Source organism: Vulpes lagopus, chromosome 4 (assembly GCF_018345385.1).
Source record: "Vulpes lagopus strain Blue_001 chromosome 4, ASM1834538v1, whole genome shotgun sequence".
Taxonomy (NCBI): Eukaryota; Metazoa; Chordata; class Mammalia; order Carnivora; family Canidae; genus Vulpes; species Vulpes lagopus.
The window spans coordinates 18,083,025-18,108,678 of NC_054827.1; the positions used below are offsets into that span (position 1 = coordinate 18,083,025).

Genomic DNA, 25,654 nt, shown 5'->3' on the forward strand with positions numbered 1-25,654 from the left:
AGATTACTTTTATCGTAGAAAGGTGACCAGGAAGAAGAAAGCATTAAGGATTATTTTCATTTCTGCAGAAGCAAGTAGGTAAAAGAAGGCAATTTCTATGAAAAACAATAATAAGAGTCGAGACAAAATAAACTAACAGGAAGGAATAGATACAGGAAGAGGCATAAGTTTGGGGGCAGAACTCAAAATTAGAAAAATCTTAGTAAGATTTTTACTGATTAACAAATCAGTAAATCACAATACATCAGCCCTCAAAATGTTTTGTTACACAAATCACAAAACCCAAGGAGAGGTTCCCTTTTCCGTTTATTTGCATGAGTGAAATAGCTCTGGGTCAAACAGAGGAAATTCGAAGAGAGGAAGATTATTTTGGGGTGATGAAATTCAAGCTAGCACAATAGGTGCACGGAGTTCTAATTAAGTGAAAAATGAAGTTCAAAATGAATTTTCAGGAATCTGAGATTGGGAGGAGGGGAATGAAAATGATGCAGAATCAGAAGGGCTGGGCAGGGAATAGGAGAACCATCAATTAGAAAAGCTCTTCAAATTCAAATGGACTATTAAAAGCATGGAATCCCTAAGACTCAACTCCAACTGGGAAAAACTCTGAAGAAAATGATCTCCCGCTCCCATGAGATAGCAAACATGATTTAGGTAAAAAGCTTTTAGTTTTATGGCTGGGGAGGTAGCAATAAAGAAAATGAACTTCCTGCCAGTGATTCTTTTTCAAGCCCTGCCAATTCCTGTGTCTGGGGAAACTATAAAGAATATCCAGCCTCATGTTAAAAGAATTGCCACAGATCTCCAGCTTACCTGCCTGTTCACGCTCGGAACATCCGTAAGCCCGTTCCTAGCCCAACCTGGAAGGGACAGGGCCAGGAGTTCCCGTGCTGTTCTTCAGCTTCAGCTACACTGTCTGTGCGTCAACAAACCAGGGCCATGGGCAGTAGGTGCTAGAAAGACACAGATTGCTAAAGCAAACGGCTGATGAAAAGCAGAATCTTTTCTCTTTGGCAGCAATACCAATACCATGAAGCACGTTTCTTTTGCAGCTTTCCAAACCACTTCAAAAGCAAGTTTTCTGGTGTGGATCAAAAAAGCTAGGCAAATTGTCCCCAAGCGCATAGCCACCAGCCAAGATATGGATGAGGAAAGGCAGTTGACCAAAGCTCAGGCTGCGGTGCACTCCTTCTCAGAGCCCTGTTGAACTCGGACAGGCATGGCAAGCATTTGAAGAAGGCAGAGTGGATTTTTGAGGTCTCCAGAGAACCCAAATGTGGCCAGTCCCCCTAGACCCCTGGCACCACCCTCTCCCAACCCCTGCCCACTTCATGAAGGCCTGCCCAGCCTTGCTATCCCCACATGTGTCTTTTGTCCCTGTCAAAACTGAGCAGTGCAGAGTCTGTTTCCCTTTTGAGTATATGACGAATGAAAGGATTTGGTAAGTCTGTTAGGTGAACTTCCGGCGAGCTAGGATGCAACAGGAAGTGCTCAGATAAGAAGGCTGAAAACTGTCAGCAGAAGGGAGAAAGGGAAAGGACAAAAGCTGGGAAGGAATGTGTTTTGTTTTGCAGAACCAGCAGTTCTGGCCAAGAAAGTTCCCAGCTGGGTGTTTCAGCTGATAGCCCCTCGCTAGGTGTGTCTCCCCTGACATCCTCTGCATGAGCCAGTTCGAGCTGGATTGGAGCTGACTACCTGCACAGAAGCCCCCCCCCCCCCCACAATTGTCCTGAAGTTACCTGTAGCTCATTATAATCCAAAGATCTCCTCATCTGGATAGGGTTTTGCACAATTTATTGAGCAAACGATGTACCCACTAGCATGCTGACACACTAACATGCACAACTGAACCAGAAGTTCCTTAACGTAAATGCAAGCTCCCCACCCCTAATACTCTGAGTGAAAGCTTCCTAGACTAACCCTTTGGGCAGACAGTGCTGTGAGAGCGCTCTCCCTGCCTCCTAACTTATAACAATAGAAAGTCCTTTGTTTCCAGCACTTCCTTGGGTTGTGTTCAGTTTGATGAACTCCACGCAGCAAACCCCTCGAGTTTGGTTACACTTCTACTCATGGTTTCATGAACACTGCACAACGACAGATTTGCTAACAATTACCAAACTCAATTAGGTTGAACAAACCTCTGAGACCTAAATGTAAGATCTGAGGTGGGTTTTTACAATTTCTCTCTGTCTCTGTCTCTGTCTCTGTCTCTCTCTCTCTCTCTCTGTTGGTCCTTTCTTTGTTTAACTTTTCATAGAAATTCTTAAATTTATTCCAAAAAGGAAACATGTATGACATTTTGACGAATATGGAAAGTCAGCAAAACAAAGAATTTAGAGACAGTCTTTCAGAACCCCACAAATTACTTGGTTTATCAATGAAACCGTCCCCTGTGCCTATCTCAAGCTTGAAACCTCTACTTTCAGCTGCAAAGTTTAAAATGGTAGTTCACCTGAGTGTGAAATCTAGTCGAAGATGAATTTCCGAAAACTAAGGACTTGGAAGAATCGAGGAAAGAACTCTCCGGTGAAGAGATGGCATAAATGTGGTGGTCTGCAGTTAGACAGAAGTGCTGCAAACCTCAGCACCAACTTTTCCTAATTGGAATTCTTAGTTTCTCTGAACCTCAGTTTCATCATCTCTAAAATGGGACTAGAACATGTACCTCAGAGTATTACTGTGAGGGTCGAATGTTGAAGACACTCAAAATTATTTAATGTGGCCAGTACTTAACATTGAAAAAATATTAATAGCCTTCCAAGCTCCCATCTCCAAATAGTGGGATTTCTGACAGACCAGAGAGGGTTCCCAGTGGTCCTATAGGTGCTGGTCTAATTTACCACAAACCAATCAGGAAGTCTGTCTTAGACCAAAGTGCCGCTTTTATGAAAGTCTAGAAGTTGGTGAAGAACAAGGTAGGGGGCAGAGAAGAAGACAATCAATGTTCCTATAAGAAGATGATAAAGGATTTGCTTCATAGTATAGTATAGTTCTTTCACTATACTTGTGTCTCAAAACTCCATTTAGATTTCAGTTTCACAAAGGAAATACAATTTGTTATAATGGAAGTGATTAAGATGGTATCCGGCAGGAACAAATTTCCCGGAGATGTCCCTAAGAAAGAAACATAAATAACACTTTATTACTACCTGGACATTTTCCCCAAGCACAGAGAGGTCTAATGAGCTGAGCTTAAGCCTGGAAGGATTTTGTTACTAACGTGGTCTATTGCCAGAGCAGGCCAGAGACCTCCTCCATCTACTTCTCCCCAAACCCAAGTCCAGTCTTAGATCTGGCCGCCCTGGTAGGAAGAGGACTGAAACACCTGTCAGAGAAGAGGCAAAGGAAAACAGCCAGAGACTGGTCTCAGTGACACCAGGGGAACATGCCTGGGTGTTGGCGTTTTTTTTGTCTTTTGTTTTTTGTTTTTCTATATTTCATTGTATGTTTGGTAAAAGAGGAATCCTTCAAATGATACTTCCACATTGATGATACCACAGAACTGGTTCTTATCTCACTGTGAATATTAAAGATTTCAAAGAATTTCTTATCTGTGCTATGGTGCCTTTTTCACAGATTAATAAAGCTGCTACCCAAAAAGAAGTGAGATTTCAAATGAAAAGATGTTAGCACTCCTGGGGACTTAAAAAATATGGTAAGAGGGATCCCTGGGTGGCACAGCGGTTTGGCGCCTGCCTTTGGCCCAGGGCGCGATCCTGGAGACCCGGGATCGAATCCCACGTCAGGCTCCCGGTGCATGGAGCCTGCTTCTCCCTCTGCCTGTGTCTCTGCCTCTCTCTCTCTCTCTGTGACTATCATAAATAAATAAAAATTTAAAAAAATTTAAAAAAAAATATGGTAAGAGAATGGTAAACATGTCCTGGAATCAGATTGACTTGATTCAAGTCCCAGCTATACCACTTATTAACTCTGCAACCTTGGGCAACTCTCTCAAATTTAGTTCCTCTGCAAAATTGGAAAGTGAGAGTGGCCAACAATAGGGTTTCATGTGGATTAAATTGAATAATGTATATAAAGCACTTAGCATCAGCTTTGTTCATAAATTCTTCTGAATGATTTCAAAGTACATGCCTTTACCAACAGTGTTATAAAGCCTCCTATAAAAGATTAAGCTATTAGGAGTCTTGTGGATGTCATTCTGTAAAAATCCTATAAATATAATAGAGTAAGAATAAACAAATCTTAAAAAAAAAAGAATAAACAAATCTTTACAGGAAATAGTCAAGTATGCTGTTTTTAACAAGTCCAGATGGACAGTTTGGACAATAATCAAGGCATAATTTTAAGTCTTTCTCTAGGAGCTAGACTTTTACCCAGGGGACACTGGTTGTTGTCAGATAAAGGTGCTATGAACTGCATGTTTGTGTCCTCCCAAAATTCATAGTTTGAAGGCTTAACCTACAATGGAGTGGTATTAGGAGATTGGGCTTTGGGAAGGTAATTACGTTTAGATGAGGTCTTGAGGTAGGGAATGCACAAAGGGATTAATGTTCTCATACATAGAGAAAGAGACTAGAGCCCTCTCAGCCATGTTGAGGATACAAGACAGCTACCAGCAAACCTAGAAACAGGTCTCACCAGGCATGGGATCCACCATGATATTAGACCTCCCAGCTTCCACAAATGAAAGAAATAAATGTTTATTGTTTAAACCACTGCGTCTATGAGAATGTGTTGTAGCAGCTCAAACAGACTAAGATTTAAGGATTCATTTTTTTTAGAAAAATCCAGTTTAGTTACAGCCACCTCTTACCCTGAGAGGCTGTTTCCTCCTTCCTCTCTTGAAGTGGAAGCTCTGGAGCTCTTGCTCCATGGAGCCAACCCCTTAGCCCACATCTGAAGAGTTTGTCTCTGTACCTTTGGGGAACTTCTGTCTAACTTGGACAATCAAAGAACGTTTGTTAATGAAATTAAACACCTCAGAATGAGGTCACAGACTCAGCCAGAAAGCCCAGATTCTGGTGTCAGTGTTGCCTTCAGAATGCACATTAACAGCATGTTTGGCCCTGAGCACTGATCATTTGGCCATAACCTCTGGCCAGTGGCCTCTCTATCCCAATGCCCGTCAGCCTAACCCCCTGTCAGCCTTGGCCTTCACCTAGTGCCAGGCCTGCTGTGGCCACCAGCGACTCAGGCAAAGTCAGAACATGATCTGCTGACTCCCAGTCCAAGGTCTCCTCTCTCAACTCCACCAGTACATATATTAAACTGCTAGGCTTGCTTCATTTTCGATTTCTCACTTTGCCACTTAGAATTCTACATTCTGAGAATCCTGACCTCCCAACATTCCATAATCCTCTGGAAAGTGACACAGCAAATATGCTGCATGCACAGTGCAAACAGAAGTTTATTTCCTTTTTCCATCATCTAAAAAGCACATAAGGTAATTTCTAAACCAGCAGTAAAATCTATTTATAAAGAAAGCTGATTTGTTTTCTGCACTTTCTAGCACAGAGGTTCAATTTATTTCCTTGCCATAAAAAGAGCCATTACTTTTTTTAAACAATCATAGTTAGTGCATTTTAGAAATGTTTTAATTTCAAAAAAAAAAAATCAACTTGCAAATTACAGTGTAAATAGCTTTCTTAAAATGGCCCCATTTTAGACCTAGTTTGCTGATTGATGATTTCGCTATGCTTCAAGGCAGATGATTTCACAGTCATTGGGTATATAATATAATGATGTTTTTATAAGGCTGTTAGTATCACTAAAAACATAATTATTATAAATGAAATTATAAGGAAAAAGGGGAAATCTTCACTCTGACATTGCTCAATTTTGAGGTTAACTTATTGCTAAAAATTGTGTTTCTACAAGAAAAGCCCTACACATTTCCTTCTATGGGACAAATCTAATAGGACCCTAAAAACTCAATAATTATAAAAAGGAACTATGGTAATTTTTTAGAGTACTTTGTGTTCCTGGGAAGCTGCGCCTTGTGTTACTAGAAAGGAAACAGTACCACCTTGTGGACAAATAAGAAAGAACATGGATACATTTTGCTAGTAATATCCAGTTATATCTGGATATTTTTTACATTTGTGTAGTCCTTCCTCCACAAGAAGTAGTGTCACATTTATATTTAAGGGACAGCATAGGGATGCCTGGGTGGCTCAGCAATTGAGTATCTGCCTTTGGCTCGGGGTGAGATCCTGGGGTCCTGGGATCAAGTCCCACATCAGGCTTCCTGCATGGGGCCTGCTTCTCCCTCTACCTGCCTGTGTGTGTGTGTGTGTGTGTGTGTGTGTGTGTGTGTCATGAATAAGTAAAATCTTTTTAAAAAAAATAAATAAATAAAGGACAGCATGGCATTGCTTATAGAGATTTATCAATGATCCCAAAATGTATTCAGGGGGACACATCACCTGAATGTAGCTACACTGACTCTTGAAATTCCAAATGTGGGTGGGGGAAAAAAGATACAGATTTCTTCGAATGTATCAAACTTATAAGACAGACAAAAAAGGCTTTAATCAGGCAGTATCAGTGACATCCATTAGCGCAGTTCCTAATTTATGGTAATATCGTAAGCTAAAACGGCAAATCCCAGCAACAAAAGGAAAAGGAAATAAGGGCTCAAACTCCACCTCCACGCTCCTGAACTGGCCACCAGTTAACAAAGCCCCCAACCTCTGCTTTACCCTCTCAACTCCCCTTCCCTCCAGGGTCCAGGGAAAACTGACTGACCTGTCAGAACTTTTGGAGTTGCTTTTGAACCAAGGCATGAAGGAAGGCTGGCTCTCCAGCCCAGGGCTGGAAGCTTACAGCACAGGGATATATGCCTCTGGCGCCTCCCTCTATCCTGTGCACCTGCAAAACAGAAAAGCAAAACACCAGAGTGGGTACCCTGACCTTTTTATCTGTCCACCCTTTGCTGTCTGTTTGACCAAGTCCCAGGAGGGGCTGGTGCTCAGTACTTCATCAGAGATCCAGGCAATTTGCTCCTATGATCACACGCCTTCAAACTTCCCACTTCTTCCACAGAGAGAGGTTTTCTCCTCCTCCTGTCCAGAGGGAATGGCCCCTTACATCATACCTTTAATCAAGACCTTCCCCTCAGCCTGACTAAACTTTAGACAGACTCCTTCCTGACACTAGGCTCCTGACCTTTCCTTAGAGCATTTACTTTAGAAAACTTATAACTATAAATTCTTTCTATCGTTTTGAGATGTAAATCACTTTTAAAGCCTCCTGCCAGTTTTACAACCCAAAATATCTTTCTCAAGGAGCTGGGAGCCATGCCTTTGAAATGTAGTCTTCATGAGAGATAGCATCCCTATCTCTTAGTCTCTGAAGGAGGGAGGGGTCTAACTTTGGTGGGTGCCTTGCTCCAAGTTATAAAACTACTTTCTGTTACAGAGATACAGGAAAGCTTATTTTTCCCTCAGTTAAACCCAATTAGCAAACACAGATGGTCCATGATTTCCTTTGCACCCTACCTCTTAAAATCCCTATGACCCTTTGTTTCAGTGAGGTTGAAGTCAGACTGGATTCTCATCTCCCTCCCCTACTGCAACAGCCTTGCATAAAGTCTTCCTTACAGGTTCTTTGCCTGGTGCAAATTTTTCCTTTGGCACTTCCATCCTCTCTAACTAAAATTTACAGTCAAATCCTTATAGGATGCTGTGCAGCCAAACTTGACTCTTGAATATGCAAAAAGCCCTTTAGGATTTTTAAACCCATATCATCCTAAATAAATTGTTTCTCAAAATTATTGTCTTGTTATAGGTTTCAAGTTCTTATCTTGGAATTGACAAGGAGACTACTTAATTTTAATAAGTTTCTACCTCCTTTCATTTCTACTATCACAGTCCTGATGCTTTCCATGGCAATGGATGCCTCTGGCTGAGCAAGGGAAATGTCAGAACAGAGCACAGAAAAATCTCACTAATATATTTAATAAAGTTACCTTCATTTAATATGGGTAGCCTAACTTAACATACTCAACATTCCTATGAGGTAGATGCTATTATTATTCCAATTTCATGGGAAATTAAGATGTATATCTTCTAAATGCCCAGCTTAAGTTGCATGTCATGATAGGTATGGCAGGAACACAAAGAAGCAAAGACATTAGAAGTAGAGGAAGGAGGAGGATTGGAGGGATGTATCTAGGTTGATAAGGGAAGAATAAAAAAATAAAAGTAGAAGGAGCCAAATTCTTGTAACAAAAAGGAATGGTCAGGATACTGCAATCTTAGTAAGATGGAAGAGAAGGTGGATTGGCAGTAAGAAAACTGAGTCAAAAAAAACAGACATTAGAGACCACAACATTGGGTATAGGTCTCAGTTATTGAAGAGTTAAGTTTATAGCCATGGGAGTGCGTAGCTCAACTGAAGTGGAAGAAAAGTCAATGGACGATTTTTTTAATATATTTTTTTGTTGAAGTACAATTTGCCAACATATAGTGTAACACCCAGTGCTCATCCCATCAAGTGCCCCCCTCAAGTGCCTGTCACCCAGTCACCCCATCTACCTGCCCACCTCCCCGTCCACTATCCTTTGTCCATTTCCCACAGTAAGGAGTCTCTCATGTTTTGTCACCCTCTCTAATTTTTCCCTCTCATTTTCCCTCCTTTCTCCTATAATCTCTTTCACTATTTCTTATACTACCCGTATAAGTGAAACCATATACTGATTATCCGTCTCTGATTGACTTACTTCACTCAGCATAATACCCTCCAGTTCCATCCACATCGAAACAAATGGTGGGTATTTGTCATTTCTAAAGGCTGAGTAATATTCCATTGTATACATGAACCACATCTTCTTTATCCATTCATCTTTCGATGGACACCGAGGCTCCTTCCACAGTTTGGCTATTGTGGCCATTGCTGCTATAAATATTGGGGTGCAGGTGTCTCGGTCTTTCACTGCATCTGTATCTTTAGGGTAAATCCCCAACAGTGCAAATGCTGGGCCATAGGGTAGTTCTATTTTTAACTCTTTGAGGAACCTCCACACAGTTTTCCAGAGTGGCTGCACCAGTTCACATTCCCACCAACACTGTAAGAGGGTTCCCTTTTCTCCGCATCCTCTCCAACATTTGTGGTTTCCTGCCTTGTTAATTTTCCCCATTCTCACTGGTGTGAGGTGGTATCTCATTGTGGTTTTGATTTGTATTTCCCTGATGGCAAGTGATGCAGAGCATTTTCTCATGTGCTTGTTGACCGTGTGTAAGTCTTCTTTGGTGAAATTTCTATTCATGTCTTTTGCCCATTTCATGATTCGATTGTTTCTTGGGTGTTGAGTTTAATAAGTTCTTTATAGATCTTGGAAACTAGCCCTTTATCTGATAGGTCATTTGCAAACATCTTCTCCCATTCTGTAGGTTGTCTTTTAGTTTTGTTGACTGTATCCTTTGCTGAGCAGAAGCTTTTTATCTTGATTAAATCCCAATAATTCATTTTTGCTTTTGTTTCCTTTGCTTTCATGGATGTATCTTACAAGAAGTTGCTGTGGCCAAGTTCAAAAAGGGTATTGCCTGTGTTCTCCTCTAGGATTTTGATGGATTCTTGTCTCACATTAGATCTTTCATCCACTTTGAGTTTCTCTTTGTGTATGGTGTAAGAGAATAGTCTAGTTTCATTCTTCTGCACGTGGCTGGCCAATTTTCCCAGCACCATTTATTGAAGAGACTGTCCTTTTTCCAGTGGATAGTCTTTCCTCCTTTGTCAAATATTAGTTAACCATAGAGTTGAGGGCCCATTTCTGGGTTCTCTATTCTGTTCCACTGATCTATGTGTCTGTTTTTGTGCTAGTACCACACTGTCTTGATGATCACAGCTTTGTAGTACAACTTGAAATCCAGCACTGTGATGACCCCGCCTTTGGTTTTCTTTTTCAATATTCCCCTGCCTATTCAAGGTCTTTTCTGATTCCACACAAATCTTAAGATGATTTGTTCCAACTCTCTGAAGAAAGTCCATGTTATTTTGATAGGGATTGCATTGAATATGTAAATTGCCCTAGTTAGCATAGACATTTTCACAATATTAATTCTTCCAATCCATGAGCATGGAATATTTTCCCATCTCTTTGTGACTTCCTCAATTTCTTTCAGAAGTGTTCTGTAGTTTTTAAGGTATAGATACTTTACCTCTACTAGCACAAAAAACAGATACATAGATCAATGGAACAGAATATAGAATCCAGAAGTGGACCTTCAACTTTATGGTCAACCAATATTCAATAAAGAAGGAAAGGCTATCCACTGGAAGAAAGACAGTCTCTTCAATAAATGGTGCTGGGAAAATTGGACATCCCCATGCAGAAGAATGAAACTGGACCACTCTCTTTCACCATACACAAAGATAAACTCAAAATGGATGAAAGATCTAAATGTGAGACAAGAATCCATCAAAATCCTAGAGGAGAACACAGGCAACACCCTTTTTGAACTCGGCCACAGCAACTTCTTGCAAGATACATCCATGAAGGCAAAAGAAACAAAAGCAAAAATAAACTATCGGGACTTCATAAAGATAAGAAGCTTTTGCACAGCAAAGGATACAGTCAACAAAACTAAAAGACAACCTACAGAATGGGAGAAGATGTTTGCAAAAGACATATCAGATAAAGGGCTAGTATCCAAGATCTATAAAGAACTTATTCAACTCAACACCAAAGAAACAAACAATCCAATCATGAAAATGGGCAAAAGACATGAAGAGAAATCTCACAGAGGAAGACATGGACATGGCCAACATGCACAAGAGAAAATGCTCTGCATCACTTGCCATCAGGGAAATACAAATCAAAACCACAATGAGATACCACCTCACACCAGTGAGAATGGGGAAAATTAACAAGGTAGGAAACCACAAATGTTGGAGAGGATGCGGAGAAAAGGGAACCCTCTTACACTGTTGGTGGGAATGTGAACTGGTGCAGCCACTCTGGAAAACTGTGTGGAGGTTCCTCAAAGAGTTAAAAATAGACCTGCCCTAAGACCCAGCAATTGCGCTGCTGAGGATTTACCACAAAGATACAGATGCAATGAAACGTCGGGACACCTGCACCCCGATGTTTCTAGCAGCAATGTCCACAATAGCCAAACTGTGGAAGGAGCCTCGGTGTCCATCGAAAGAGGAATGGATAAAGAAGATGTGGTTTATGTATACAATGGAATATTACTCAGCCATTAGAAACGACAAATACCCACCATTTGCTTCGACGTGGATGGAACTGGAGGGTATTATGCTGAGTGAAATAAGTCAATCGGAGAAGGACAGTGTATGTTCTCATTCATTTGGGGAATATAAATAATAGTGAAAGGGAATATAAGGGAAGGGAGAAGAAATGTGTGGGAAATACCAGAAAGGGAGACAGAACATGGAAGACTCGTAACTCTGGGAAATGAACTAGGGGTGGTGGAAGGGGAGGAGGGCGGAGGGTGGGGGTGACTGGGTGACGGGCACTGATGGGGGCACTTGACAGGATGAGCACTGGGTGTTATTCTGTATATTGGCAAATTGAACACCAATGAAAAATAAATTTATTATTAAAAAAAAGATACTTTACCTCTTTGGTTAGATTTATTCCTAGGTATCTTATGGTTTTGTGTGCAATTGTAAATGGGATTGACTCCTTAATTTCTCTTGCTTCAGTCTCGTTGTTAGTGTATAGAAATGCCACTGATTTCTGCGCATTGATTTCGTATCCTGCCACACTGTCAAATTGCTGTATGAGTTCTAGCAATCTTGGGATGTAGTCTTTTGGGTTTTCTATGTACAGTATCATGTCATCTGCAAAGAGGGAGAGTTTTACTACTTTGCCAGTTTGAATGCTTTTTATTTCTTTTTGTTGCCTGATTGTTGAGGCTAGGACTTCTAGTACTATATTGAATAGCAGTTGTGAGAGTGGACATCCCTGTCTTGTTCCTGATCTTAGGGGAAGGGCTCTCAGTTTTTCCCCATTGAGAATGATATTTGCTGTGGGCTTTTCATAGATGGCTTTTATAAATTTTTTTTTAATTTTTATTTATTTATGATAGTCACAGAGAGAGAGAGAGAGGCAGAGACACAGGCAGAGGGAGAAGCAGGCTCCATGCACTGGGAGCCCGATGTGGGATTCGATCCCGGGTCTCCAGGATCGCGCCCTGGGCCAAAGGCAGGCGCCAAACCGCTGCGCCACCCAGGGATCCCCCATAGATGGCTTTTAAAAGATTGAGGAATGTTCCCTCCATCCCTACACTCTAAAGAGTTTTGATCAGGAATGAATGCTGTATTTTGTCAAATATTTTCTCTGAAACTATCGAGAGGATCATATTGTTCTTGTTTTTTCTCTTGTTGATGTGATCTATTACGTTGATTGTTTTACAAGTGTTGAACCAACCTTGCATCCCGGGGATAAATCCCACTTTGTCATGGTGAATAATTTTAATGTACTGTTGGATCCTATTGGCTAGTATCTTGTTGAGAATTTTTGCATCTGTGTTCATCAGGAATATTGGTCTATAATTCTCCGTTTTGGTGGGTCTTTGTCTGCTTTTGGAATCAAGGTGATGCTGGCCTCATATAACGAGTTTGGAAGTATTCTGTCCCTTTCTATCTTTTGCTTTAGTAGAAGAGGTATTATTTCTTCTTTAAACAGGCAGACGGAAAAGCAGGCTCCATGCACTAGGAGCCCAACGTGGGATTCGATCCCGGGTCTCCAGAATCACGCCCTGGGCCAAAGGCAGGCGCCAAACCACTGCGCCACCCAGGGATCCCTCATAATACGTTTTTAAAATTGTTTGTATTTCCTTGGTATTGGTTGTGATCTCTCCTTTTTCATTCATGACTTTATTAATTTTAGTCTTTTTTCTTTTTAGTAAGGCTGGCTAATGGTTTATCTATCTTATTAATTCCTTCAAAGAACCAACTTCTGATTTTGTTAATCTGTTCTATAGTTCTTCTGGTCTCTTTTTCTTTGAGTTCTGCTTGAATCTTTATTACATTTCTTCTTCTTCTTGGTGTAGGTTTTACTTGCTGTTCGGAACTGGAACTGTTCTCCAGTTCCTTTAGGTGCGAGGTTAGCTTGTGTATTTGAGTTTCTTCCAATTTTTTGAGGGAGGCTTGTATTGTGATGTATTTCCCTCTTAGGACCACTTTTGCTGTATCCCAAGGATTTTGAACAGTGGTATCTACATTTTCATTAGTTTCCATGAATCTTTTTAATTCTTCTCTAATTTCCTGGTTGACACATTCATCTTTCAGTAGGATGCTCTTTAACCTCCACATGTTTGAGTTTCTTCCAGATTTCTTCTTGTGATTAAGTTCTAGTTTCAAAGCATTGTGGTCTGAAAATATGCAGGGGACAATCCAATCTTCTAGTATCATTGAGACCTGATTTGTGACCCAGTATGTGGTCTGCTCTGGAGAAAGTTCCATATGCACTTGAGAAGAATGTGTATTCAGCTGCGTTCGGATGGAAAGTTCTGTATATATCTGTGAAATCCATCTTGTCCAGTGTATTGTTCAAGGCCCTTGTTTCTTTGGTGATGTTGTGCTTAGAATATCAGTCATTTGCAGAAGGTACCGTGTTGAAGTCTTATACTATTAATGTATTATTATCTAAGTATCTCTTTACTTTGGTTATTGATTGATATACTTGGCAGCTCCCACATTAGGAGCATAAATATTCATGATTGCCAGGTCCTGTTGTTGGATAGATCCTTTAAGTATGATATAGTGTCCCTCTTCATCTCTTACTACAGTCTTTGGGATAAACTTTAATTTATTTGATATGAGGACTGCTACCCCAGCTTTCTTTTGAGGACCATTTGAATGGTAAACGTTTCTCTACCTTTTCATTTTTTAGGCTGGAGGTGTCCTTAAGTCTCAAATGAGTCTCTTGTAGACAGAAAATAGATGGGTCTTGCTTTTTTATCCAGTCCAAAACCTTACATCTTTTGATGGGATCATTTAGCCCATTCACTTTCAGAGTAACTATTGAAAGATATGAATTTAGTGTCATCATAATACTTATTCAGTCCCTGCTTTTGTGGATTATTTCTTTGGGCTTCCTCTTTCTTTTACGGGGTCCCCCTTAGTATTTCTTGCAGAGCTGGCTTCATAGCCACATATGCTTTCAGTTTCTGCCTATCTTGGAAGCTCTTTATCTCTCCTTGTATTCTGAATGACAGCCTTGCTAGATAAAGTATTCTGGGCTGCATGTTCTTCTCATTTATACCCTGAATATATCCTGCCAGCCTTTATGGCCTGCCAGGTCTCTGTGGAGAGGTCTGCTGTTAATCTGATATTTCTCCCCAAATAAGTTAAGAATCTCTTTTCTCACACTGCTTTAAAGATTTTCTCTTAATCTTTGGAATTTGCAAGTTTCACTATTAAATGTCGAGGTGTTGAATGGTTTTTATTGATTTTGAAGGGGGGACTGCTCTATCTCCTGGATCTGAATGCCTGTTTCCCTCCCCAAGTTAGGGAAGTACTCAGCCATGATTTGTTCAAATATACTTTCTGGTCCTCTCTCCCTCTCAACGTCTTCTGGTACCCCAATTACACGTAGATTCTTCCTTCTGAGGCTATAATTTATTTCCCTTAGCCTTTCCTCATGGTCTCTAAATTGTTTTTCTCTTTTTTCCTCAGCTTCCTTCCTTACTATCAACTTGTCTTCTATGTCACTCACTCTTTCTTCACCTCATTAACCCTTGTCGTTAGGACCTCCAGTTCGGATTGCATCTCATTTAATTTATTTTTAATTTCAGCCTGATTAGATCTAAACTCTGCAGTAATGAAGTATGTAGAGTCCTTTATGCTTTTTTCCAGAGCCACCAATAGTTTTATAATTATGCTTCTGAATTGGCTTTCTGATATCAAATTGTAATCCATATTCTGTAACTCTGTGGAAAAGCGTACTGTTTCTGATTCTTTCTTTTGTGGTGAATTCTTCCTTCTAGTCATTTTACTCAGTGCGGAGTGGCCAAAAACAAGTTGTACTGGAATAACGAGAAAAAGAGAGAGAGAGAGACAGAGAGAGAGAGAGAGAGAAAGAAAGAAAGAAAGAAAGAAAGAAAGAAAGAAAGAAAGAAAAGAATAAAAAAAAATAAAAAAGGGGGTGGGGAAACAACAGAAACAGAAAAGAAAAAAACAAGGGGGAGTATCCTCTGATTCTATATACTGTAAATCCCTTGACTTCCCCTGGAACTTTCCAGTGCTGCTTGGTCAATACCTTGTTTTTCCCCTGACCTTCTAGCTGGTCTTCTGGGGGAGGGGCCTGCTGTGCTGATTCTCAGGTGTGTGCACTGAGAGAATCACATCACTGTCTTTGCTGGGGAGCTGCCCAGGCACCTGCCAGGTGTATGGCTCAGTGGGAGTTGTTTATCTGTGAGGCCCCTGCTCAGTCCCAGGTACAGGGTGACACCAGGAGGGACAACAACAGTGGGGGCGGCCAGCTGTGCAGCCCTGGAGTCAGCTCCCACAGTGACTACCGCAGCTCCCAGTGCACAGGGGCCTGAATGCTCCAGGGGCGGGCCCGCCGATCTGTACAGCTCGGGCCGCCCGGCGGCAGGAGCCACCTAGCTGTCCTGTGTCCTCCCGGCCTCTGCCTGACCCGGGGGAGCACCCAATCCTGGGCTGTGTCCCCTGGTGCCCTGGGCTCTGGGACCTGTGACACTGTGAATGGACCTAAAGTGTAGGTCCACGATGTATAATTTAAAAGCATCAGAGTGAATTTTGTTTGAGGTTAACTTATACTTTATTACAATAAAACTCATAAGCCATTATACAGGTTAAAGAAAAACTCAAAATATAGAAACAGTCAAATGACAAGGGAGGGCAAGCCTCCGTTGAGCTGCAGCCATCATGAGCCCCGTGGTGGGAGCTGGGGCGGGCTCCCGAGGTAGTCAGGGGGCTGCTCACGGGTTGAAGCCAGTTGTTCCGGAGGCAAGTGGCGGCTCTGGCACTCTGGGGACCCCGATTGCATGTGCCGGGGCCTGCTACTCCTCCGGGGTGGCCGCGGGTGTAGGTGGCTCGTCCAGGGTGTAGCGGTGAACTAGAGCAGTGACCACTATCTGCAGGGGTTTCGCCTCCCCAGCTGGCACGTCAGCTGGGGCCAAGTCCTCAGCCACAGCAGCCAGGATGGCCTTGATCACTTCAGGCCCTACCGAGGCAGCAGGCCCCAGAGTTGGAACAGGGGCAGGCTCCTGAAGTGGATCAGGGTCTTTTGCTCGGGCCAAAGCTGTAGCTCCAAAAAGACAAAGTATCACCACCAGGACGGACTTTCCCCGTCCCTCCCACATCAAGGACACTCTTCCCACCGCTAACCATGGGGGGGGGGGGGGGTAAGAGCCCTGGGAGGTGTTCCCAGCCTGCAGCTCGTGGGGATGGGGTGTGAGCCTAACCCCTGCTCCCGGCCCAGCTGCACGGACGCCGGATCCGTGGGGCCCACCCTGTCCCCAGCTCGGCCACCTCCAGGCCTCCTCACCCCCAGGCTCTGGCTCCGCTGCATGGAGGCGTCTGAGTTGTTGGAGGTAACGCCGGGCACGGAGCTCCACGTCTGTGCCTGGCATGCGCTGCCGTATGAATTCCAGAATCTTCTTCAGGGAGGCAAATTCTGGGAGCTGACAAAAGTCCTCCCGATAATAATCCATCCATATTTCCAGGATGCAGCAGATGGCCCTGGGGAGGGACAGGTGGGCACAGGCATCAGAAGACAGGGCTCCCTCACATAGAGGTGTCCCGGGGAAGCCCTGCGGGACCCGGGGCCTCGGCCTCCTGCGCGGGACTGTCGGAGGCCAGTCCTGCTCCTCGTCCACCTGCCAACTGGCGGTCCTGCTTGCCACAGGCCTGCTCACCGAGGAGGGGATGGCATGAAGCCTCTGTGATTGGGAGCCCACGCCCAGCGGTGTGACCATCACTGTCTTTGCTGGGGAAGCGGGGCTCCCTCCTCAGCCTGGCTCCCTGACCACTTGCCCCTTGAATCCACTGGCAGGCGTCCGGGGACGGAGGGGGGGTGTCTGGCTTGTCATTGCCCTCACTGCACACACTGTTGCTCTGGGAAGGTCCAAGCCACAAGGGCTCAGGCTCTGTGTCCTTCCAGGCCTTGCCAGGAGCCGCCTGGGACCTCCACTTTCCCTCCTGTGGCTCTGCGCTGCCTCCCTCATGAGGGGCCCCAGGGGGTGTCCTTCCACTGACTAATCTCCCGTCTCCCACGGGGCGAGGGCCACCTGGTCTGTGAGCCCTCAATGGCCCTCCTGGCAACCTGCTATGCACCTGGGTGCAGGTGCCACCAGATTGGGGAGTGCGATGCTCCCCACCCCCTCTGCTCTGGGTCCCAGGTGTGGGGCAGACAGAGGGTTGGGAGGGGCGGGCATGGAGAAGGTCTCCCTTCGGGGTCCCAATGCTCTCCCACCAAGCCCACAGCCTATTCACGGCTCTCCTATCCTCTTTTCCTGAAGGGCCCTTAGACCTTTACCCTGTCACGGGAATTGCAGATGTGTGGGGTGAGGGTCCAGCACCCCCCGACCCACAGCCCCCTCGCTGCCCTCCTGGAGAGGGAAGGCCCGCCTGCAGGAGCCGGAGTCACTCACAGTTTCCAGCGCTGCAGGACCGCGTCGTTGCCACCACACGCAGCTGCGATGCACCCATATCTAGAGGAGGGCGGGGGGCATCCCATGAATCGTCCTGTGGCCGCAACCTCTCACCATGGGGGCTGTGACCCTCTGACCCCCGACTAGGCCGGAGCCCTGGGGGCAGTCAGCTCTGTGCAAGGGGCCACGGGCAGGGCCCAGAGAAGCGCCCGCACCTGCTGGGGCCTCCTGAATGCTTGAGCATGAAAGGGCTCCAGCCAGGCCCATGGCCGATATCTGAGTGGGTCTGGGTGCCCCGGGGTCCCCGTGGTCCCCCTGTCTGGTAGCCACAGGACACAGACCCCCGATGGACTCTCAAGCCTCCCTTTCAATGGGAAAAGAGGCCAAAACAAGACCCTGTTGATGGTGGGGAGGAGGCACAGGCCCCGTCATGGGGAGAGGACGGCCGCTGAGCACCGGCACAGCCCCTCTGGCCGACCTGCCACAGGCCAGGCCCCGGGGCTGCCCTCCAGGACCCTGCTGTGCCCTGGGTGACTCTGCTCCAGTCGGGGGAGCAGCCCGAGGCCCGGGAAGCTCAGAACCATTCCCCAGCCTCCCCACCGGCAGGTGGCCCACCCCTGGGCTGCGGAGGGGCAGGTGCTCACTTCGTGAACAGCAGATCCAGCACCTCCTCGGTGGTGGCAAATCCATGATAGTCGTCTAAAAAGCTGAAAACAGAGATGACATCCCTGCGCAGCAAGGCGGGCAGCAGTTGTTGGAATTCCTGCTCCAGCAGCTCCGTCCGGCTGGGCTTCGTCGGGCAGATGGGAGGCCCCTTCCCGGCCGAGGCCCTTGCACCCTGAGGTGGGACAGAGGGGACGTGCAGCCTGCATGGAGCCGCCGAGAGGCCTGGGGTGGGAGCGCAGACCGCAGCCCGAGCTCTCGGGGGCTGCGGGGAGCAGGAGTGCCCACGGCAGGAACCCGGGCCTTGATGACTGTGGCTCAGTCACTCAGCATCTGACTCTCGGCTGTGGCTCAGGTCGTGGCCTCAGCACCCTGGGATCCCGCCCTGGCAGGCCCTGCGCTTGGGGCCCAGTCTGCTTGAGGAGCCTGGGTCTCCCTCTCCCTCTCCCTGCTCTCTGCCTGTCTCTTACACAAACAAGACAACTATCCAATAAAGGAACAATCTTAGAGGATAAATGTTGAAAACATTTTGGATCAATACAAGGACCTCAAGAGACACAGAGAGACAGAGACCGAGAGAGGCAGACACACAGACAGAGGGAGAAGCAGCCCTGGTGCAGAGAGCCCAAGGCAGGATTCGAATTCGGGCCTGTGGGGTCAGGCCTGGGTGGAGGCAGGCGCTAAACCACTGGGCGACCAGGCCTCCCCGAAGGCTCTACTCTGATATTCCTACACATCTGTGCACAGGGACTCTGCATCTGGCCCAGGCAGGGGCAGGGCCCTGGGCCAGTGTGGGGAGGAGGGGAATGCAGACTCATGTGGGAGCAGGAGTGTAGGGGGGAGCCCAGGGAGTAGCAGGCTGGCTTCTGGGACCCGGGTCCTTCGTGCCGCATCGGGCCCCGGGTGTCGGGGGTGCCCCAGCCCCTGCACTCACCTTGAGCCCGCGCTGGCCTCTGTTAGCTGCGCAGGGTGCTTCCCAAGTCCTCGAGGCGGTGGGGCAGACGACCCCTTCCTCCCGCTCGCGCCCCATGTCCCGGGTGGAGCTCTGTGGAGACAGTGCCCGGCAGCCAGGCAGGAGGCCTCAGCGCCCGGTCTGGCCCCCTCGGCTGGGCCCACCCCCAGCTGCCCCCACCCAGACACACCACAGCGCAGGCGGCACCCACCTCCCCCAAGGAGAGCAAAGGGATGCGGCTGCAGGGCCTCGGGGTGACTCTGGGCGGGTAAGAGGACCTCAGGAACCCTGTTTCCACCTGCCCACTCGACCTCAGGGTGACCCTGAAGGGATCACCGGGGAACCTGCCACCCTGCAACGTCCCCCAGCCTGGATGCGACCTGCCCACACATCCCTGTTGCCCTGAAGCTGAAGAGGAGGGGATGGGGCCACCCAGGATGGCTGGCACAGGGGGCCTGGCCTGGCCTGCTCCGTGTTACCTGATGGCGCCTCCTCATAAACGCCCTGAGGCCTTGGTTTTTATGCTGGAGCCAAAGCCTACAGCACTGGAACAAGCGGCACCCCTGGGGTTCCTGGGAGCCAGAGCCCCCAGAGGTGGGCCGGCAGCAGGAGAACATCTTCCAGGAGCGGATGCCTCCAGCCAAGTGAGCCTGAGGTGGGGCTGCACTAGATGCGGTTGCCTGGTTACGGGGGTTCCAAGTTCTGTTGGGCTCTGTGTCACGGGAGTGACCTCACTTCCTGGGACCCCCTCCCTGACCCACTCCTGGAGGAAGGGATAAAGAAGAAGGAGCACTTTTGTGACACAAAGTACCGGCAAGCCTCAAATGTAAGGATGATTGTGCCTCACGAATTCCATGGAACCTAAGATGAGCAACAAGCAGCACCTTCTAGCAAAGGCCTAAGCGAATTATTTTGTTTTGGTTTTATTTAAAGATTTTTATTTCTTTATTCATGAGAGTGACAGAGAGTGAGAGAGGCAGAGACATAGGCCGAGGGAGAAGCAGGCTCCACGCAGGAAGCCTGATGGGGAACTTGATCCCAGATCCCAGGATCAGGCCCTGGGCCGAAGGTGGACGCTCAGCCCCTGAGTCACCTGGGGGTCTAGACTAAGCTAATGAAAATGTACAAGTGATTGTGTCATACTGTGTTTGTAATGTGGTAAAGTTTCTCTTTACTAAGAACGAGAGGGCAGCCCGGGTGGCTCAGCGGTTTAGCGCTGCCTTCGGCCCAGGGCCTGATAATGGGGACCCGAGATCGAGTACCCCCTCGGGCTCCCTACATGGAGCCTGCTTCTCCCTCTGCCTGTGTCTCTGCCTCTCTCTCCGTGTGTCTCTCATAAATAAATAAAAATCAGTATATGCCACATTTTCTTTATCCATTTGTCTCAAATGATGGACATTTGAGTTGCTCCCACCCCTTGGCTATGACACAGAATGCTTCTATGAAGATGGAGGTCTCCTGGAGACCCTGCTTTCAATTCTTTTGACTACACGTAGCCCAGAAGTAGGATTGCTGGGTCATATGGTAGTTGTATTTTTAATTTTTTTGAGGAACTCTCATACTGTTTACATAGTGGTTGCACCATTTTACATTCCTATCAGCATGTTTGATTTCACAGGTAGGGGATCTGTGTTTTACTGGCATCTAGAGTTCCAGAAAGCTGTTAAAATCCCGTAATTCACAGGACAGCCCCCCAACAAAGGCTCATCTGGCCCACATGCCAGTAGTTTTGACGGTGAAAACCTTTGACCTATAATATGTTTCAGCAGGAGGTGGAGGGCTTGTTGTTTTTCCCTCTGATTGGCCAGTTGACTAGACCCCCTCTGCTGTGTGTGTATTCAATCCATCCTCTGCTTACTGCTGGTGAACTTTAAGCTAAACATGTGTTTTTTTTTTTTCCACTTAAATGGTGGAGAAGGTCCTATTCCTTGCTAATTAGCATACAATTTTTTTTAAAGTGAAATTGATAGTTAAGGCCCTTTACAATGAAAGAATACATATTTTATTTTATTTTTTATTTATTAAAGATTTTCTTTATTTATTCATGAGAGAGACACAGAGGGAGAGAGAGGCACAGACACAGGCAGAGGGAGAGCAGGCTCCATGCACTAGGAGCCCAACGTGGGATTCGATCCCGGGTCTCCAGAATCACGCCCTGGGCCAAAGGCAGGCGCCAAACCACTGCGCCACCCAGGGATCCCTCATAATACGTTTTTAAAATTGTTTGTATTTCCTTGGTATTGGTTGTGATCTCTCCTTTTTCATTCATGACTTTATTAATTTTAGTCTTTTTTCTTTTTAGTAAGGCTGGCTAATGGTTTATCTATCTTATTAATTCCTTCAAAGAACCAACTTCTGATTTTGTTAATCTGTTCTATAGTTCTTCTGGTCTCTTTTTCTTTGAGTTCTGCTTGAATCTTTATTACATTTCTTCTTCTTCTTGGTGTAGGTTTTACTTGCTGTTCGGAACTGGAACTGTTCTCCAGTTCCTTTAGGTGCGAGGTTAGCTTGTGTATTTGAGTTTCTTCCAATTTTTTGAGGGAGGCTTGTATTGTGATGTATTTCCCTCTTAGGACCACTTTTGCTGTATCCCAAGGATTTTGAACAGTGGTATCTACATTTTCATTAGTTTCCATGAATCTTTTTAATTCTTCTCTAATTTCCTGGTTGACACATTCATCTTTCAGTAGGATGCTCTTTAACCTCCACATGTTTGAGTTTCTTCCAGATTTCTTCTTGTGATTAAGTTCTAGTTTCAAAGCATTGTGGTCTGAAAATATGCAGGGGACAATCCAATCTTCTAGTATCATTGAGACCTGATTTGTGACCCAGTATGTGGTCTGCTCTGGAGAAAGTTCCATATGCACTTGAGAAGAATGTGTATTCAGCTGCGTTCGGATGGAAAGTTCTGTATATATCTGTGAAATCCATCTTGTCCAGTGTATTGTTCAAGGCCCTTGTTTCTTTGGTGATGTTGTGCTTAGAATATCAGTCATTTGCAGAAGGTACCGTGTTGAAGTCTTATACTATTAATGTATTATTATCTAAGTATCTCTTTACTTTGGTTATTGATTGATATACTTGGCAGCTCCCACATTAGGAGCATAAATATTCATGATTGCCAGGTCCTGTTGTTGGATAGATCCTTTAAGTATGATATAGTGTCCCTCTTCATCTCTTACTACAGTCTTTGGGATAAACTTTAATTTATTTGATATGAGGACTGCTACCCCAGCTTTCTTTTGAGGACCATTTGAATGGTAAACGTTTCTCTACCTTTTCATTTTTTAGGCTGGAGGTGTCCTTAAGTCTCAAATGAGTCTCTTGTAGACAGAAAATAGATGGGTCTTGCTTTTTTATCCAGTCCAAAACCTTACATCTTTTGATGGGATCATTTAGCCCATTCACTTTCAGAGTAACTATTGAAAGATATGAATTTAGTGTCATCATAATACTTATTCAGTCCCTGCTTTTGTGGATTATTTCTTTGGGCTTCCTCTTTCTTTTACGGGGTCCCCCCTTAGTATTTCTTGCAGAGCTGGCTTCATAGCCACATATGCTTTCAGTTTCTGCCTATCTTGGAAGCTCTTTATCTCTCCTTGTATTCTGAATGACAGCCTTGCTAGATAAAGTATTCTGGGCTGCATGTTCTTCTCATTTATACCCTGAATATATCCTGCCAGCCTTTATGGCCTGCCAGGTCTCTGTGGAGAGGTCTGCTGTTAATCTGATATTTCTCCCCAAATAAGTTAAGAATCTCTTTTCTCACACTGCTTTAAAGATTTTCTCTTAATCTTTGGAATTTGCAAGTTTCACTATTAAATGTCGAGGTGTTGAATGGTTTTTATTGATTTTGAAGGGGGGGACTGCTCTATCTCCTGGATCTGAATGCCTGTTTCCCTCCCCAAGTTAGGGAAGTACTCAGCCATGATTTGTTCAAATATACTTTCTGGTCCTCTCTCCCTCTCAACGTCTTCTGGTACCCCAATTACACGTAGATTCTTCCTTCTGAGGCTATAATTTATTTCCCTTAGCCTTTCCTCATGGTCTCTAAATTGTTTTTCTCTTTTTTCCTCAGCTTCCTTCCTTACTATCAACTTGTCTTCTATGTCACTCACTCTTTCTTCACCTCATTAACCCTTGTCGTTAGGACCTCCAGTTCGGATTGCATCTCATTTAATTTATTTTTAATTTCAGCCTGATTAGATCTAAACTCTGCAGTAATGAAGTATGTAGAGTCCTTTATGCTTTTTTCCAGAGCCACCAATAGTTTTATAATTATGCTTCTGAATTGGCTTTCTGATATCAAATTGTAATCCATATTCTGTAACTCTGTGGAAAAGCGTACTGTTTCTGATTCTTTCTTTTGTGGTGAATTCTTCCTTCTAGTCATTTTACTCAGTGCGGAGTGGCCAAAAACAAGTTGTACTGGAATAACGAGAAAAAGAGAGAGAGAGAGACAGAGAGAGAGAGAGAGAGAAAGAAAGAAAGAAAGAAAGAAAGAAAGAAAGAAAGAAAGAAAGAAAGAAAGAAAAGAATAAAAAAAAATAAAAAATGGGGTGGGGAAACAACAGAAACAGAAAAGAAAAAAACAAGGGGGAGTATCCTCTGATTCTATATACTGTAAATCCCTTGACTTCCCCTGGAACTTTCCAGTGCTGCTTGGTCAATACCTTGTTTTTCCCCTGACCTTCTAGCTGGTCTTCTGGGGGAGGGGCCTGCTGTGCTGATTCTCAGGTGTGTGCACTGAGAGAATCACATCACTGTCTTTGCTGGGGAGCTGCCCAGGCACCTGCCAGGTGTATGGCTCAGTGGGAGTTGTTTATCTGTGAGGCCCCTGCTCAGTCCCAGGTACAGGGTGACACCAGGAGGGACAACAACAGTGGGGGCGGCCAGCTGTGCAGCCCTGGAGTCAGCTCCCACAGTGACTACCGCAGCTCCCAGTGCACAGGGGCCTGAATGCTCCAGGGGCGGGCCCGCCGATCTGTACAGCTCGGGCCGCCCGGCGGCAGGAGCCACCTAGCTGTCCTGTGTCCTCCCGGCCTCTGCCTGACCCGGGGGAGCACCCAATCCTGGGCTGTGTCCCCTGGTGCCCTGGGCTCTGGGACCTGTGACACTGTGAATGGACCTAAAGTGTAGGTCCACGATGTATAATTTAAAAGCATCAGAGTGAATTTTGTTTGAGGTTAACTTATACTTTATTACAATAAAACTCATAAGCCATTATACAGGTTAAAGAAAAACTCAAAATATAGAAACAGTCAAATGACAAGGGAGGGCAAGCCTCCGTTGAGCTGCAGCCATCATGAGCCCCGTGGTGGGAGCTGGGGCGGGCTCCCGAGGTAGTCAGGGGGCTGCTCACGGGTTGAAGCCAGTTGTTCCGGAGGCAAGTGGCGGCTCTGGCACTCTGGGGACCCCGATTGCATGTGCCGGGGCCTGCTACTCCTCCGGGGTGGCCGCGGGTGTAGGTGGCTCGTCCAGGGTGTAGCGGTGAACTAGAGCAGTGACCACTATCTGCAGGGGTTTCGCCTCCCCAGCTGGCACGTCAGCTGGGGCCAAGTCCTCAGCCACAGCAGCCAGGATGGCCTTGATCACTTCAGGCCCTATCGAGGCAGCAGGCCCCAGAGTTGGAACAGGGGCAGGCTCCTGAAGTGGATCAGGGTCTTTTGCTCGGGCCAAAGCTGTAGCTCCAAAAAGACAAAGTATCACCACCAGGACGGACTTTCCCCGTCCCTCCCACATCAAGGACACTCTTCCCACCGCTAACCATGGGGGGGGGGGGTAAGAGCCCTGGGAGGTGTTCCCAGCCTGCAGCTCGTGGGGATGGGGTGTGAGCCTAACCCCTGCTCCCGGCCCAGCTGCACGGACGCCGGATCCGTGGGGCCCACCCTGTCCCCAGCTCGGCCACCTCCAGGCCTCCTCACCCCCAGGCTCTGGCTCCGCTGCATGGAGGCGTCTGAGTTGTTGGAGGTAACGCCGGGCACGGAGCTCCACGTCTGTGCCTGGCATGCGCTGCCGTATGAATTCCAGAATCTTCTTCAGGGAGGCAAATTCTGGGAGCTGACAAAAGTCCTCCCGATAATAATCCATCCATATTTCCAGGATGCAGCAGATGGCCCTGGGGAGGGACAGGTGGGCACAGGCATCAGAAGACAGGGCTCCCTCACATAGAGGTGTCCCGGGGAAGCCCTGCGGGACCCGGGGCCTCGGCCTCCTGCGCGGGACTGTCGGAGGCCAGTCCTGCTCCTCGTCCACCTGCCAACTGGCGGTCCTGCTTGCCACAGGCCTGCTCACCGAGGAGGGGATGGCATGAAGCCTCTGTGATTGGGAGCCCACGCCCAGCGGTGTGACCATCACTGTCTTTGCTGGGGAAGCGGGGCTCCCTCCTCAGCCTGGCTCCCTGACCACTTGCCCCTTGAATCCACCGGCAGGCGTCCGGGGACGGAGGGGGGGTCGTCTGGCTTGTCATTGCCCTCACTGCACACAC

The 25,654-nt window shown here is 46.2% G+C and overlaps 1 long non-coding RNA gene across 1 annotated transcript in view; it reads right to left on the reverse strand.

Annotated features, from left to right (window-relative positions):
• LOC121489726 overlaps window positions 1-828 on the reverse strand; it is a 541,311-nt gene extending 540,483 nt beyond the window's left edge. The window contains exon 1 of the long non-coding RNA XR_005987401.1: window positions 814-828. This is a non-coding gene — a long non-coding RNA (uncharacterized LOC121489726). The remainder of the gene's footprint in view (window positions 1-813) is intronic.
• Between the last annotated feature and the right edge of the window lie 24,826 nt (window positions 829-25,654).